Raw genomic sequence first — 18,468 nt, forward strand, 5'->3', positions numbered from 1 at the left:
CCACTATAAGATTGGGAAATATATTGTTAAATGCCCTGCTCTGTTGAGTGCATGTGTACGTGACTACTGAATTTACTTGATCATAAGTGTTGTAAATTTGTCAAAGAAGGAAATACAGTTAACTTTGTGTAGCAGTTTGATAATATTTATGAATTCCAAAAATAGATATTGGATTATGTTTGTAAACTGGTCCATTCTTCTGAGCTTAATAGATTGTGTTAGATTCAGAGTTTTCACTTTGACTTGATTAAATTGATTAAGGTTTTGATTTGGCCATGGCAGGGACTCCCCTTGGTGAGTGGGGACTCACAGAGAAAACTATACAGCAGAGAAGAGAGTTGGAGTTTTGATGCTGGAGCTCTGGGGAGAGATGAGACATTCACCAGATAGTTTACAGCTGACTTTGTGACGAGAACAGAACCTGGAAAGAAATGAGCTCCACGAAGAGAGACAAGCCTTATACCAGCATAAGCTGAGACTGGAAGAAGCCTGGACCTTGGAGCCTTAAGAGGAAGGAGGAATTCTGAATCCTCACAGACATTGCCCACTATCTTGTGTCAACATGTGGCAACAGATGTTGGGAGACAAAGTACCTCTTATGGTACCTTGAGTTGGACTCTTTAGGGCCTGGTAACTGTAAGCTTCTACCCCAAATACATACTCTTTTTAAAAGTCAACAGAGTTCTGGTACTTTGCATCAGCATCCCTTTGGCTGGCTAATACAGTTGGCAAGGTTTAATTTTATTTATTTATTTATTTTTCTTCTTTATTGGCAAGGTTTTAAATTTCTGAGACTTCCATCTTTTCTTGTTCTATACATCATCCAAGGGCTATTTCATCTGTTTTCCATAACTTCAACAACCACCCAAATGGTAATTATTAACAAAGTAGTAACTTGGTCCCAGATGTTACTCCTGAGCGCCACTTTTATTTCCAAATGACTACTGCACAATCCAACTTGGATGAATGTAGGTACCACAAGAAACAGTATATTCACCTCAGAACCTGCGTTTTTCCCTTCCAAAATGCTCCTCTGATTCTGTTTTTCACTTGAAGAATTGATTGTCCATCTATATTCCCCAGATAAAAACAGTATAACTATCTCATTCTTATTTTTCCTTTGATCTGCACACCTGATTGATCTCTAATTCATATTTGTGATCTCCTCTTCTGAACAGGTCCTTCTCCTCTGTATCCTTCTCATTTCCACAGCTTATGTCACCATGTGGACCTTATTTCGCACATACACCACTTCAACCATAACTTAACGTTCACGTCTGTTGATGAACTCTCTTCTCCACTTTCCAGCCCTTCCCCACCAGCATCGGTGTCTTAGTTTGCTTGGGCCACCATAACAAAGAATCACTAATTGGATGGCTTAAACCAACAGAAAGGTATTGACTCACAGAACTAGGGGTCTGAAATCGAGGTATCCTCAACTTCTGTAAGGGGACCACTACACATCGTTGAAATATCCTGCTTATTAAAAATGTCTCTTTGTTTACCTGGGGCTTTAGGCCATGTCAGAAAGTTTAACAAGATGGTTTATGGGGGATCTTTGAGCCATGTAGTATTGGTTCAAACTCAGGCGGAGCCATGTAGGTGGTCCTTCATATCTACATTTTGGAGTATTTATTAAGACTTTGAACACTAAGAATTGGGTGAGCGTCCCTAGTTGGCAATACTCCATAATGATTATCATATTTCAATGCTAGAAAAGTAATATTGACCATGACTCCACAAGAAATGGACAACTGGTCTGTGTTCAGAACATCCTTGAACTCTATCCCATGTATCTCTACTCTTGGCTGATTTTAGTCTGTATCCTTTCACTGTAATACACCATACTAGGAGTAAATCAGCTCTCAGTGAGTTCTGTAAAACCTTTTGGTGATTATTGAAACTTAGAATGGTCTTGGGGACCTCTGGAGACTTTATTATGTTTATACTTTTTACAATAAATCTATTTTTATCTTTGGAGCTTTATTATTATTAAACATAATTTAGGCCAACACTTGCAGCTGAATCAACATCCAGGTGTGCTCTGACAACAAAACTGAAAACACATGATTGATGTCAGGGATCAGCAAACTATGGTCCACAAGCCAAACCAGCCTATCGATTTTTGCAAATAAATTTTTTTTAACCACAGTTATGTTTATTTTTCATATTGTCTATGGCTGCTTTCATACTGCAGCGGTAGATCGAGTAGTTGCAGCAGACTCCATAGGGCCAGAAAGTCTAAAATATTTATTATCTGGCCTTACATAAAAAGTTTCCAAACTCCTGATTGACACTGTCACGATGTAGTCATTCAACAAGTATTTATTGGGCGCTTGCTATTGACCAGGTACCGTTTTAGGCACTGAAGAGGCAGAGGGAAACAAAAGAAATAAGACTCTACAGTTATGGGACATATATTTCAATGTGGAGAGTTGAGAGGGGGGTGACAATAAACAAAAACAAACAAATAATTTACAAGAAAATTTCAGAAAGTGATTTGTTCTCTGAAGAAAATAAAGTGGGTAAAATGATAGCAAGTGAGTGTCAAGAGGCAGCACCGTCATGCTAGAAATGAAGAAAGACCTCTTGGATGAGACAACTGTGAGATGAGATCGGAATGATGATAAGAAGCCAGCAAGTTTTAAGCCTAGTCAGTACTACAGGAACAAGATGTGCCTGATTCCTGGAGAAGAAAGGATTTGATTTGTTTAAAATCATAAGGAAGGCCAGTGTGACTGGAGCAAAGTAAGTGCTAGGAAGATAGGAGGCAGTTGCTAAATATTTGCAAGGCTTCTGATCAATGATAAATTGTATTCTTTCATTTCCACTGTGTCTCGTAGAAGTGATATTGATTAAAGGTTGCTTACTATTCTTTTGTGTATAAATGATTTATGTAGGTTGCAGTGCAAGCATAAATGATTTTTACATCAATGGGAGAAAATTAAGAACTTCTGATTAAAATGAAAAAAAAAAAGGGCAAGATTTATGTTCCTTTTAGATGCAAGGTTGAAATATTGCACCTAACTCATCTCAACCTTGATCAGGCAATTTAAAGTGGTAGAGTTAAGGCAGATTTTTAAATCTTCCTCTCCTTGTAAACCTAACAATATGAATAAGTACAAAACAAAACAAAAAAGAAAACCAGAAACTCAAAAGACAACCCACAATCAATCAATGAAAAGGGCTGATGGCTTGGATAGGACCAAGAAGGAATTTATGAATATACATAAATTTAATTGTATTTTATTTTTGGTGGGAAAAAGACTTGGGAGTAGTTGCATAGTAGGGGGAAAGGGGGAAACGGACTTTGGCCCAGTGGTTGGGGCGTCCGTCTACCACATGGGAGGTCCGCGGTTCAAGCCCCGGGCCTCCTTGACCCGTGTGGAGCTGGCCCATGTGCAGCGCTGATGCGCACAAGGAGTGCCGTGCCACACAGGGGTGTCCCCCGCATAGGGGAGCCCCATGCGCAAGGAGTGCACCCATGGGGAGAGCCGCCCAGCGAGAAGGAGGGAGCAGCCTGCCCAGGAATGGCGCCGCCCACACTTTCCGTGCCGCTGACAACAACAGAAGCGGAAAAAGAAACAAGATGCAGCAAAAAGACACAGAAAACAGACAACTGGGGGAGGGGAGGGGAATTAAATAAAAATAAAAATAAATCTTTAAAAAAAAAAAAGTAGGGGGAAAGGGGTTGCTTAGAAGAAGAAGGTGTATTAATGAACAGATGTAGCTCTAGGACTTGAGCACCTGCTTCCCACGTGGGAGTTCCCAGGTTCGGTCCCTGGTGCCTCCTAAAAACAAACAACAAGCAAACAAATGAAAAAAACAAATTAGGGGAGCCAATGTGAATCAGTGGTTGAGTGTTAACTTCTCACATATGAGGTCCCAGTTCAATCCCTGGTCCTGGTACCTAAAAAAAAAAGAAAAAGAATTAAAAATCAACAACTTGGACAGAGGAAGGAGAGACTGTGCCAACAGACAAATTGGAACAGAATCTGGGGCACTGCAAATTAGACAGGAAAGCTAGATTTTGTTGACTGGCATGACCATACAAAAATGTCATGCAGATTTAAAGGATTTATAACTCTTCAGGTGGGGTGAAGAGATAAAGAATATAGAAATCTCACACTTTGCAATTGCTTTGCTTGAAAAGACTAATTAAAAATGTTTTCCCTGTCTTTCAAGGAAGGGCAAAGGCTAAGTACTCTTACAAAACTTCTTGTGTCCCCCTTTTCAAGTGTGTTGAGAGCCAGTAGCTTGAAATTAGCAAAAGGAAGTAACAAATTGCTTGAAATTATCAGTATATGATCTGAGTCTGTTTTATGTTTTTAAAAAGGCAATTTTGCTTACCTTGTCTTATTGGATGCAGCTTATCAATCCCACTTTAAAGATAAATAAACTGATAGTCAAGAGGTTGAAGAAATACGTGATAATAATAATCAAAGGAGTAGCTATATGATTACCTATTTCTATCAGGGTGTAACACTTGAGAACTTAGTACTAAAACACTAAGTTTCTTTTCTATAATTTCCAGTAGAACTGATCTTCTCTATGTGTCTATACCTGCCTAAAAATATAGAAGATAAAAGATGCTAATTCATGCAAAGCAGCTTTCTAGAAATTCACTTTAACAGTCTTTCCCACGTGGCCCACTCAGAGAGCTCTTTCTTTACTGCTTTCTTCAGCATTGATTAGAGCTGATGACATCATACATGGCTGTGTTGCAATAGATGATGCTTTCGCCTTGGAATTACAGGAAGACCTGGAATCATTGCCTGGCTCTCTGCCACGTGCAAAGTACACTCGCTTGGGCAAGTGGCAATCCCTAAAATCAAGTTTTTTCATTTGTAAAATGATTCCATCTACCTCATAAGATTGTTGCACAGTTAAATGAAATATTAATAACATATATTGAAGCACTCTAAACAACAAAACACAATACAAATGTAGGCTATAATTTTCATCCTAGGTCCCATTAGTCTAGGAGGCAGGCTCTTAACTAATAGTCAGAGATCACAAAAAATGTCATTTTTAGAAATCATAAAATATGGTTTTTTAATGTGTCATCTTTGTAATCAAACATTCAGAGATAAAAATATGAATGATATTCCTTTAGTAACTTATTTTGAGACTAGTAGGAAAATGTAAGAACAATTCTGCCCAAGAATCTTGAGGGTTCCTAGATGCTAAATTCTTATCTGGAATGCTTATTTTTTTTTCCCTTTTATTCATAAAATTATAATTTATAGTCATAGAATTCCACAGTTGGGTCCAGGAAAATAATTTTGTCTATAACAATTAAATAATGTAATCACTGATGAGAGGTTCGGTATTGCCTAATGCTGGAAGGCCAGGGATCTATCTGAATTCAAGTGTTTAAATGTTTCTTCTATTTTTTTTTTCATCTGCTAAAGTACGGAACAATCTGTTCCTCTCCTAATTGAGGTTCTCCACACACACTCTCTGAGTGACAGATTTGGGTGCAGTCACTTTATTTGGGAGGGGATTGATTATGCCCCTACTCCAAAAGTCATATTCAAGTTTTAAATGCATCCCTGCTGTATGATCCCACTGGTAAAGAAGACCTTTGAAGAGGTTATTTTTAGTTAAGGTGTGGACCCATTTGTGAGTAGGAACTTTGAAGACCCTATTTAGACGTGGCTACATTGAATCAGGGTGGGCCTTAATCCATATTATTGGTGTCCTTCTAAGGAAAGGACATTAGGCATCAAAGTAGAAGAAGCCAGCGAACGAAGTGGACCGCCATGGGACAAAGGCAGAGATGCAAGCCAAGGAAATGCAATAGCTCCAGCAAGCCCGCAGGAGAACACGGTCAACTTCAGGAGAAAGCGTTCCAGGCCTTGATTCAAGACCTTGATTTTGGACTTCGAGCCTCCAAGACCAGAGACAATAAATTCCCGTTGCTTAAGCCAATCAGTGGGTGACATCAGTCATAGCAGCCCTGGTGCGCTAAGTCCTGAGGTCACCACAGGCAGTGGAGGGAGGGAGACAGGGTAAGGAAGCAGGGACTCCCTCTAAAGAGAGCAAAGCCCTGGTATTCTCCCTCTGACTTTCGTCCTTCTTTGGTTGAGGATTGCTGCATTTGCACGTAGGCCAAGAGACTTTCCCAGGCTTCATGGATAGTGTCAATGGGAGGGATGCCGGGACAGTCCATAAAGAATGTCTGGTGAGGTGCAGGCAGCATGCTTGGAAAATAAGAGGGCCTGGTGGACGCAGTGGGGAACACTTCTTGCCTACTAATTCACTGGTTGTCAGGAGGACTAAGGGCATTGATATACAGATGTGTTAGAATGGTTGTTGTTACATTATAAAAAGGATGAAAGTCAGCCAGGGCTTCTACTAGCGTAAGACTTATTTACAAACACTATTAATCTGTAAGTATTTTGCTCTGGCTCCCGGATGCATACCCTTTTCTTTTCTATGCCTTCTCCCCTGTTCTACACTGATAAGCACATCTTTCCATCCTTTACAGATACATGCCTGGGTGTGGAAATGCTCCCTCTTCCCTTCCCTTTAGCATTTTACTAACTGTATTATCTATGTTGTGGTATTTACATTGTTGATAAACAAGATCACTTGCTTCATTCAGTTTCACCGGACTGTGAGAACTTAGAATGATTTTATGTACAGGAAAATGCTAAATAAATAGTACACTTTTTAACATGGTTATAGAGTGAATGACTTTCAATTGCCCTCACCTCTGAGTTCTACCTGTGTTTAAAACACATGGCCTTATTACTTCAATGAAAATTCAAATTCATAGCTCCCATTAGCATTGCAGAGAATTTCTGGCCTAGTCCCCTGGATATTAATGGAAGTTCAGATCTTTTAATGAGCTTGATACAGCAGGAATTTTGGTATTCAAATAAACTACTGCCCCTCTCTTACCCTCAGGCTAGAGAGAAAACAGTCATCATTATAAACTGGTCAGTTAATGTGAAAAATACTTAGTCTTCAGAATAGTTACTATCTACTACATGAACAACAAATGCCCAGCTATATTTGGCCTGCTTCAACAATAAATTTGAGTTCTTGGATACAACTCTCTCCAGGGTCTTGTTTTGAATTGAACTAAGTCAACTGGGTATCTGTGAATGTGCCCTTATTCAGAAATAGGGATTTTGTGGACGTAATCAAGTTAAAATGAACCAGACTGGATTAGGGTGGGAGCTAATCCAATGACTGGTGTCCTCATAAGAAGAGGAAATTTGAACACAGAGACAAAGAGGCACATCAGCATGACAGCCATGTAATGACAGAGTAGAGGTTGGAGTGAAGTATCTACCAGCCAGGGACCTCCAGAGCCGCTGGCAACTGCCAGTAGCTAAGAGAGAGGCACAGAGCAGATTCTCCATTGGAGAGAATCCAGAAGGAAGTAACCTTGCTGACACCTTAGTTTTGGATGTCACACTTCCAGAATTATGAGAGAATAACTTCCTGTTTTTTGAATCTATTCAAAGCATGGGGCTTTGTTAGGGAAGCCCTGGAAACATACAGGTCTCCTCCTGCCTCACTGATTGATACATCTAATTTGCTTTTCTGTTTCCTTCTTATCTCAATGGCCTCTAAATTTTGGACAACTTCTGGGCTCACACTCCTTCGATCTTATACTCACTCACCAGCACAGTTTTATTACCTGAACTTCAAGTGCATGTAATGGAATATGTTCTCACTATCTATATTTTGATGATACAATAGATTGTCAAGCAACAACAAAAACAAAAACTAGCCGCCAATTCCTCCCCACACTTGCATATCCCCCTGTAATGTGACATTGTCCCACCAAGAGTTTTAATCTTCTTCACCCTGGTTGAATCTGAACAGACCTTGTAACTTGATGTGGCTGATTGAATGAAGTGGAAGTAATATTGTGGGAGTTGCAAGTCGAGCCTCAGAAAGGCCTTGCAATTTACACTTTCTCTCTTGCTCTCCCTGAGACCTCATGTAAAGAACCCTGGAATATCCTGTTGGAGGATAAGACCATGTGGAAGAGATATGCTCCATCTCATCTGTGGACTCCTAGGTCAACCAGATCCCAGTTAATCAACCACCCTACTGTAGCCAAGTGAATGACCCCAGGTGAGGCCAGCAGAACCAAACAACTAAGACCTGCCTAAATTGCTGACACAGAGCTTCATAACCAAATAAGACACTAAATGTGGTAGTCTGTTACAGAGCTACAGATATTTGTTGCAGATATTGTATAGAGATTGCTAATTTAACACACACAGAAACTGAATTGGTTTTATTCCCTAAACATACCATTTCACAGTTTTTCCTGTATCAGTACTTGGTCATTTCAATCTTCTAATTTCATAAGCCAAAACCCATACAATTGTCCTTGCAACCTTTCTTTCCCTCATGTGCAAATCATTAGCAAATCCTGTCAGCTCTCCCTAATATGAAAGGTTTGACCACTTCTCACCGCCTACATGGATTCTATCTTGGTCCCAGGTGGTATCATCTCTCACCTAGATTATTGCAATTGCTTCCTAAATGGTTTCCTTGCTTCTGTCTTGATCCCTTGCAATCCATTCTCAGAGCAATAAGAAAAAATTGAAGTCATAAATTATATCTTTTCATTTCTATGATCAAAAATCCTTCAGTGGGTTCTCATGGCACTCAAAGCAACCAACAAATTCTCACAAAAGCATTTCCTATGAGGTCTAGCTTCCACTTGCATCTTCCTCTTGCTCCTTCTATTCCTACGATACAAGCCTCCATGCTGTTTGTCAAACATTTCTAAAACTCTTTCCTCTCAAGAGTCAGGTGTTTGTGATTTCTTCTGCCTGTAAATCTAGGCAAATTCCCCTAGATATTCACATAACTCACAACTCCACTTTCTTTCAGGACTCAGATATCTGCTTTATTGTATCCTGCTCAGTAAACAGTTCTCTGATCCTCCTCACTTTGTACACTTATAACAGAGCAAACCTTCCCAGAATTCCCTAACCCTTAATCATGTCTTATTTGTCTCTATAGGATTTCTCATCCACTAATATACATACATGCTCCTGATGTTTGCTTGTCTCTCTTCCACCCATGATGTGATGATCCCATGAGGGAAGATCTTCAAATTTTTTTCTCTTTATATTTTAAGGAAATGTTACATTCAAAAAATATAAGAGGTCCCCATATACTCCCCACCCCCCTTACCCCACTCCTCCCACATCAACAACTTCTTTCATCATAGTGGCACATTCATTTTATTTGGGGAATACCTTGTGGAGCACGGCTGCACCACATGAATAATGGTTTACATTGCAGTTTACACTCTTCCCCCAGTCCACCCAGTGGGCCATGGCAGGACATACAATGTCCAGCATCTGTTCCTGCAGTACCACCCAGGAAAACTCCAAGTCCTGAAAATGCCCCCACATCACATCTTTTCTTCCCTCTCCCTACCCTCAGCAGCTACCATGGCCACTTTCTCAACATCAATGCTACAATTTCTTCCATTACTAATCATAATAGTGCCATAGTAGAATATCAGTTAGTCCACTCGAATCCATACTCTATTCCTCCATCCTGTGGACCCTAGAATGATTATGTCCACTCTACCTCTACATCAAGAGGGGGCTTAGATTCCACATGGATGATGGATGCAATTCTTCTGCTTGCAGTTGTAGGCACTCTTGGCTCCCTGTTGTGGTGGTAGACCTTCTTCATCTCCCTGTTAGCTGACCGGGGTAAGTCCAATAAACCAGAGGGTAAGAGTTGCAAGTCTGCTGAGGCTCAGGGCCGGCTATAACATGGACAGTCCAGAGATTCAGGTTTCTTGAGTATACACCAACCTCAGTACCAACCATAGTTTCACAGGATATTCATTGTGATCACATGTGTAGTGCCAATGCCAGAATAGTGTCTCAGTCAGAGTAGGTGTTCACTAATTTATTGAAGGCATAGATATTGAGGATATGAATGTCGAAGAAATAAGCTAGCTGATGGTACAAATGTATGAATGTATCAACCAATCAGTTGAACAAGAATGGTATATTTAAGTAGCGGCACCTTGGTACCTTAGAAGAACACTGAAAAGAAAATAATTTTTTGATCAGGCTAGATCTTGTCACTTGCCATTTCTCCCTTCTCTTCTTCTTACTTTTTCCCTCTTATTTTTCTTCCTACATGTCTTGCTTTATTATCCCCTCAAACATATTGAGGGTCTATGATGGATAATGAAGAATATAAATCATTGCCTCTGCCCTAAAATAGCTGCAGTCTTGTGGCAGAGAGACAACTCACTTCATCTTCCGGAATTCAGCTGTAATAAGGTTTGACTAAACAATCTCAGAAAACTTTCTTGTTGTATAGTTACCTTAATTTCAATGAAACAAACCAAAACCAAAAAGGAAAACAAAAACAAGAAGTTTGCTTTGGACTCTCAAAAGAGGCTAATGTGATCCAGAGCAGGTCCAAGGATCAGAGAGATTTTCTGGGAAGCCAAAGATCTCCTGAACTAGAAAGAATAGCTGTGGATGCTAAGCCTCAATGACAAAATCAGTGGTTCAGACAAAGTACAGGACAAAGGTAGATGAGGGTCAAGACAAGTGGACTACTAGGAGTAGTCAGAGAGGCTGTTGAACACTACTGCTCAAAGTACAAAAGAGAGAGTTTAGTAGCCATGTAGGAAAAACTTATTACCAGATTAGAAACTTAAACATTTAATCAAAATTTGGTTGAGAAATTATAATTATGGAGATGAGGTACAATGTGAAACCTATCTTTGCTCTTATTTCTCCCTCATGCATTGAGCACTATCAAGATTTCCAATATATTATATTTCTCTATTTAGAGAAAAATTCATCTGGTAAATAACTTTATTTTTTGCACTAAACATTTTAGATACACTGAGATTTTTTTAAAAATTTTTGTTTCTCTCAAGTCTTGAGCTTTTTTATAAGGGAAGACAGTAATATGCATCATGTCAAAATGTTGGTAACACCTAGTTCCATCTGGATAATTTTTCCTGTGCATAACTAGGTGAATAATGATCTACATTGCCAAAAACTTTTAAGAAAAAGAATATGAGGCCTCCAAAGACAAACATCTACAAATTGAACATAAAGGTCACAAAGGAAGGCTGATTTTTCTCTTGTATTCTAATAATTTTCTAAGTGCTTGTCATAGGATATATGTTGGTATGGTGATGCGAGGGAGATGAACTGGATAGGATTATGAAATATTGCATGAAATATTTACTTATGTCTTAACTCAGTTGCATTCTTTTGGTAAAAGCTATAAATATTATAGGTTCTGATCACCCTGAACCAACAGACATATTGATATCAATAAAGGTCTTTAATCCAAATCATATTACTTTAGAAACCCAGAAGAGGTACTGAAAGTAACCATGGTTTCCAGTGGAAGTAACATAGAATATGTTTCTCATGAAATAAGCCAAAGACAGGGAAGATTTAACATCTACATCCTAATCCATAATAAGAGGGCTCTTACAAGGGGGTATACCTGGAAACAAAACTAGATATTGGTTCTAGTTGAAATCAAGGTTCCTACCTAAATTATAATTAGTGAAAATCTAAATCTATCTCAGGTCCTAGGTCTCCATATCAATATACACCCTTTCACATGCACCCTTTATCTTTATTTTTATCCCTCTGTCCTTTTGTCCTTATGGCTTGATAAAGACAATGCATAAATTCTACTGAATATTTGTATGCTTCTTTGGAAAAAAAACCTGCTTGATTCCACACCTTGCTAAGTATAGCAAGGGTTATCAATAAGTCATTTGTGGATAGGTGTTAAACCAATTCCAAACTCAGGGAGGGTGACAGAGCCAGTACCCACAAAGCATGGGATTTCTAAGCAATAAGTTACGGTATACTCAGGGTACTGGATCCTCTTTCTATCTGGAGGTCTTGATGTATATATCTTCAAGACAATTTACTTTGACTGGATATCCAGAAGTTCAATTCTAATTTAAAAATAAGTATTGCTTTTGACATGTGTCCAGTTTCTTCTTGAATTTTTCACCTCTTGCCTAAAACAATATATTCAACTCTTGAAGTCGTTCTTAGTGTATAGTGCAGCTTATATAACATCCTGTATATCTTTTTTTTTTTTAAAGATTTATTTATTTATTTAATTCCCCCCCCCCCCCCCCGGTTGTCTGTTCTCTGTGTCCATTTGCTGCGTCTTGTTTCTTTGTCCGCTTCTGCTGTTGTCAGCGGCACGGGAAGTGTGGCTGGCGCCATTCCTGGGCAGGCTGCACTCTCTTTCGCGCTGGGCTGCTCTCCTTAGGGGCGCGCTCACTGGGCGTGGGGCTCCCCTACGCGGGGGGCACCCCTGCGTGGCACGGCACTCCTTGCGCGCATCAGCAGTGCTGCATGGGCCAGCTCCACACGGGTCAAGGAGGCCTGGGATTTGAACCACAGACCTCCCATGTGGTAGATGGACGCCCCAACCACTGGGCCAAGTCCGTTTTCCACATCCTGTATATCAACAGAGCTTTGCCTTAATTCCAGACCTGAACCTGATTTGAATGCTGTTCACTATATTATCAATGAGGTGTCCACACAGAGAGAAGAGCTACTAATTTCCCAATTTGTTTGCAATCACCTATTTTGTATAAGCCTACAAAGGTTAATTTTTCATGAAGAAATGCACGTTGGACCTAGTTTGACAATTTTTTTGCTTTTTAATTCCTTTGAAAGCAAAGGAGAGAAAAAATCTTTAGGGAAGCACTTGAATAAGAGTCCGTTTTCTAAGAGTTTAGCTCATAATTGCCTTCTAAAATATGAAAAACAACAAATTATTGAAATAAAGGCACAAGGGCATTCTGTTATACAACACTGTGTCATCCATAAATGTTTGAATAAATAAAAAAGTTAAAGTTGACTTTTGATAGGACATGTAGATATTCAATAAGCATTTTGATGAATGAATGAATGCAAGAATGAATAGCTTATTACTTTAATATATTTCTCTTGGTCAGGGATTGAACTCTCTTGACTCCCTTCTTTTCATACAGATACTCTATCTCTGTGGTACAACCTACTCTCAAAAGTCTGTAACAAATATCTATATATCAGTTCCCTGATTTGCCCATTGGGAATCAAGGGGAATTGAACAAACACTGGAAGTATATCATGCCATGTACTAAAATGAGGCAAAGTACAGATTGTATGTGATTTCATAGTAGAAGCACAAACTTTCACTTTGAAAAATCAAATCAGACTGTCATGGACAAGTGACATCTTAGATATAATCTGAAAAGTGAGTTAACCAGGTGAGTAAAGTTGTTGGATAAGAAAAGTGTTTCAGACAGAAGAACTAAAAAGGCCTGATATATTGGGACATTAAAGCGATTCAATACAGCTACATGAGGAGGGTTCAGTATTTATACTGGATCTCTTTGGAAGAAAACTGGGAGCTTTGCATGCCTTAGATGTAGACTTTACACAAAATTATGAGGTCCTGGAAAAGAAGAACTTCAATGATGAACAATTACAATTCAAGTCTGTTTATTATTGCTCTTATGGATTATCAGATTTCCCAATTTCTAGACACTCTCTTCCTTCACAGGTTCTTCCCACTGGCTTCATTGATCTCTTCCCATGAGCTAAATTTAACTTGCTTAAAACCCAAAACTCTCTTGTCTAGTTTGAAACCTTGGCTACAACAGAAATGTCCAGGCTTTCTCTGAGATAGGTGAGGTGTGTAGCTCAAGGTTTCAGGAAAAGATGTGTTGGGGAAGAGCCAGTTTTAGTTAATTCAAAGATACAAAGAGGTGGAGGAAAACTCAGAGAAGTGGTTAAGGATGCAAGAAAGTTTCCCAATTAAGGAGCTGAAGATCCAGAGTATAGAAAGTGTTTGGGTCTTGGAAGAGGCATCACAGTCTGAGTGTGGGGTTTGGGTCAATGAAGTTATAAGGATGGAAGGTCTGGGGGTTTTCGTTTTCGTCAGTGAATGATGGGGACAGGGAAGGACATCATGGTGAATTGGACTCAGCAGAAGGAGGGCAGGTCTAGGATCTGGGAATAACCCTACCCAGAGTGAGTGAGCTGGCTCACAAAGAACCCAGAAGCTATTGTGCCTCAGAATCCTAGCTCATAATTGTTAATGGAAAAGAAGCCTTTGAAAAGGGTGGTATCTTCATATTTCTTATGTTTACATGAAGGCCTTTCTCTGGCCATCCCATGTAGTCCAAAATATCCTTAGCTTGATTTAAAAATACCCTCAGACACGCCTCCCAACCTAGCTCATGACCGTGTTTTGACCACAGTGTGTCCATAGGACAAAATCTCTCCTATACCCAGAACACCAGTTGATTTCCCTGTCCCAGGCTATTACCATTAGAACTCTTCAGTATTCTATTCCTCTCTCAGGGACCACTTCAGATTTCACATTCTGTAGGAAAGTTTCCCAATCAATTCTGTGCTCCCATAGTGCAGATGGTTGTATTGTCATTCATATAAATGTTTATTCCCAATAACCAGTGTTTCCAACTCAATTTTTAACAACCATGTTCACTTATCCAACATACTTCCAAGGGAGTGGTCAATGTTATAAACCACTCCTGATTCTAGCTCAATAACTCAAATGCTTTCACATTTAAGAAAGGATATTAAAATCCATGGGAGTCTAAAGTACATTATGAAAAGGAAAATTCTGAGTTAAATTTATACACTAAGTTTGTCATCTGCAATCTTTAGTGTTTTGGCAAAACATTGGAAACCTTTGTGTTGTGCATCATCATTTAGTGGATTCACTACGTGGTAGATGAGGATACTCGGTTGTCTTTGTGCTTTGTGTCCCGTTTGCCAGATGCAGTGCCAAATACATTGTAGGAGCTCAGTATATATATGAAGAATGAGTCTGTCAATGACTAAATGAATGAATGAATGAATGGATGAATCAATTACTTGGTTAATGTTATATTCTCTTATAAAGCTATGATTAGGAAAGCACTGAACCTAATGCTATCTAAGTCTCTATCAACAAATACTCTGAGTAATTAGACATCTGGCCCAAACTCCCAAAACCTTGAATTAAGAATTTGGAATCACAGGCTGCCAAGATGAGATGCCTGTATATTACAGTGTATGCATAGACCTGGCATGCCATGATACAAATCAAAAACTCCCCCATCTCTTTTCATGAGTTTCATTCAGGGAAAATATAGTTGCATAACACAGAGACTGAAACTTTCCTGCTATGGTTGTTACAGGAACAGATGTGAATTCCAGAATCAAGGGCAGATTGTCAAGGGCAGTCACAAGAACTGTAACCACTGAACTAACATGACAAAGATCTTTCAGGAGACTGAAGTGTCATCTTTACTAGTAATCCCTTTGGGCTGTTTCAATTGAGATCACAAAGTCTGACAAGCACCCTTTTCAGTCCCTCTCAATTGAGGGCAATGTCAGAATGATGGACCGTAGATCTTACAGAAAGAGGAGCAGTATATGCTGCCCTTTCTGTTAGTCTTTGTGTCAAGCAGTGACAGAGCATGAGCAGTGAGTTAGGAGCTTGTCACCTGGGTTCATTGTCCAGCCTCACCACTCCATGTTGTGTGACACTGGAAATGTAACTTAAGGACTGTGACTGCTCTTCTACTTATTTATGAAACTGATATAGGTGAAGTGAGTGGCACTGTAGTGATAATGGATGTAGTATCCCTGACTTTGCAAGTGTTCTCATTAACATTGGGGATGTGTGTTTACTTGCATAAGCAAAAATGAAAGCAAATAGACTTTTTGGAAAGTGCTGCCTTGTCATCAATAGCAGAGACATAAAAGATGAAATGTGGCACCCAGCTGGAGGAACTAGAAAAAGAACAGCACACTAATCCCAAAACAAGTAGAAGGAATGAAATAACAAAGATCACAGCAGAAATAAATGAAATAAAGAACAACAACAAAAACAACAACAAAAACAATATAGAGAATTAAGAAAACCAAAAGTTGGTTCTTCGAGAAGATTACCAAAATTGACAAACTCTTATCTAGACTGACTAAGAAAAAAAGTGAGAAGGTGCAAATAAGTGAAATAAAAAATGAAAATGGGGACATTACTACTGATGCCACAGAAATAAGAGAGATCATAAGAGGACACCATGAACAACTTTATGTCAAAAATCTAGACAATGAATGTACAAAAACCTAAACTGACTCTAGAAGAAATAGAAGACCTCAACAAACCAATCACAAGTAAAGAGATTGAAAGAGTCCTCAAATAGCTCCTCAAAATGAAAAGCCCAGGACCAGATGGTTTCACAGGTGTGTTCTACCAAGCATTCAAAGATTTAATGCCAATCTTACTCAAGCTCTTCAAAAAAATTGAACAAGTTGGAATGCTACCAAACTCATTCAACGAAGCCAATATCACCTAATACCAAAGTCAAATAAAGATATTACCAAAAAAAGAAAATTATAGATCCATTTTTCTAATGAATACAGATGCAAAAATCCTCAATCAAATACTTGCTAATAGAATCCAACAACACATTAAAAGAATTATTAATCATGATCAAGAGGGTTTTATACCAGGCATGCAAGGGTGGTTCAACACAAGAAAATCAATCCTCATAATATACCACATTAATAAATCAAAGAAGAAAACTCACATGATCTTACCCATTGATGCTGAAAAGGCATTTGACAAAATACTATATCCTTTTTGATAAAATTACTACAAAGGATAGGATTTGAAGGAAACTTTCTCAACGTGATAAAGACCATATATGAAAAACCCACAGCTAACATTGTACGCAATGGTAAAAGACTGGAAGTTTTCCTGTTGACATCAAGGGCAAGAAAAGGATGCCCAGGGTTACCACTGTTGTTCAATATAGTGCTAAGGGGTTTAGCTAGAGCAATCAGAAAAAGAAATAAAAGGCATCCAAATCAGAAAGGAAGAAGTAAAACTTTCACTGTTCGCAGACGATATGATCCTGTATCTAGAAAGTTCTGAAAAATCTGCAACAGAGATGCTAGAGCTAATAAATAAGTTCAGTAGCATGTCAGCATACCAGATCAATATGCAAAATTCAGTGATATTTCTACACAATTGTAATGTGCAATCTGAGGGGGAAGTGAAGAAAAAAATTCCATTTACAATAGCAACTAAAGAATCAAATATTTAGGAATAACCTTAACCAAGAATGTAAAGCACTTGTATTCAGGAAACTCTAATGCTTTGCTAAAAGAGATAAAAAATACCTAACTATTTGGAAGAACATTCCATGCTCATGCACTGGAAGATTAAATATCATTAAGATGTCAATTCTATTCAAATTGATATACAGATTCAAGGCAAGCTCAACAAAAATTCCACCAGCATTTTTTAAACAAACAGAAAACACAATTACCAAACTTATCTGGAAGGATAACAGGCCCCAAGTAGACAGAAACAACTTAGAAAGAAAAGTGAAGTTGGAGGACTCTTACTTCCAGACTTTAAATCAGACCTAGCTACAGTGGGGAAAACAGAATGGTACTGGCATAAAGATAGACACATAGACCAATGGAACTGAACTGATTGCTCAGAAACAGACCTCACATCTATGGCCAAGTGATTTTTGACAGGTCTGTTAAACCCAACCAATTAGGAAAGAACAGTCTGTTCAACAAGTGATGCAGGGAGAACTGGATATCCATAACCAAAAGAAAGAAAGAAGACCCCTATCTCATACCTTATCCAAAAATTAACTCCAAATGGATCAAAAACTTAAATATAAAAGCAACTACCATAAATTTCCAGAAGAAATGTAGGGAAACATCTTCAATACCTGGTGGTAGGTGGTGGATTCTTAAACCTTACACAGAAAGCACAAGCAATGAAAGAAAATATAGATAAATGGGCCCCTCAAACTTAAACACTTCTGTGATTCAAAGGGTTTCATCAAGAATGTGAAAAGGCAACCCACTCAATGGGTAAAAATATTTAGAAATCATATGTCTGATAAGTGATTTCCATTCTATATAAAGAGATCATAAAACTCAACAATAAAAGAGCAAGCAATCAAATTTTAAAAATGGGCAAAAAGATCCTTTTGTAGTTCCTAAGCATGATGAATGGGTGTTCAGGCTTTGTGTAAGATATGCCTCCTTCAAACCTTGCTACATCAGCACATTACGCATATGATGTGAAAAAAAAAAAGAAAAGAAAAAAATGGGCAAACTATTTAAATAGACATTTCTCCAAAGAGGAAATATAAATGGTCAAAAAAGCACAAGAAAAAATGTTCCATATCACTAGCTATTAGGGAAATGCAAATCACAACAATAAGATATCATTGAACATGGAATAGAAGGCCATTATTTTAAAAAACAGACAACAGTAAGTGCTGGAGAGGATGTGGATAAATAGGAACACTCCTTCAATGTTGATGGGGTTGTGAAATGATGCAGCCTCTGTGGAAGACAGTTTGGCGGTTCCTCAGGAAGCTAAATATAGAACTTCCATATGATCCAGCAATTCCTC

The 18,468-nt window shown here is 38.7% G+C and overlaps 1 non-coding gene across 1 annotated transcript; it reads left to right on the forward strand.

Annotated features, from left to right (window-relative positions):
* The first annotated feature begins 18,031 nt into the window (after positions 1-18,031).
* Positions 18,032-18,131, forward strand: LOC111767256 (small nucleolar RNA U13). The gene has a single exon (XR_002799124.1). It is a non-coding gene; the product is annotated as a small nucleolar RNA U13 (small nucleolar RNA).
* Positions 18,132-18,468: the final 337 nt, after the last annotated feature.

Source organism: Dasypus novemcinctus, chromosome 31 (genome assembly GCF_030445035.2).
Source record: "Dasypus novemcinctus isolate mDasNov1 chromosome 31, mDasNov1.1.hap2, whole genome shotgun sequence".
Classification (NCBI taxonomy): domain Eukaryota; kingdom Metazoa; phylum Chordata; class Mammalia; order Cingulata; family Dasypodidae; genus Dasypus; species Dasypus novemcinctus.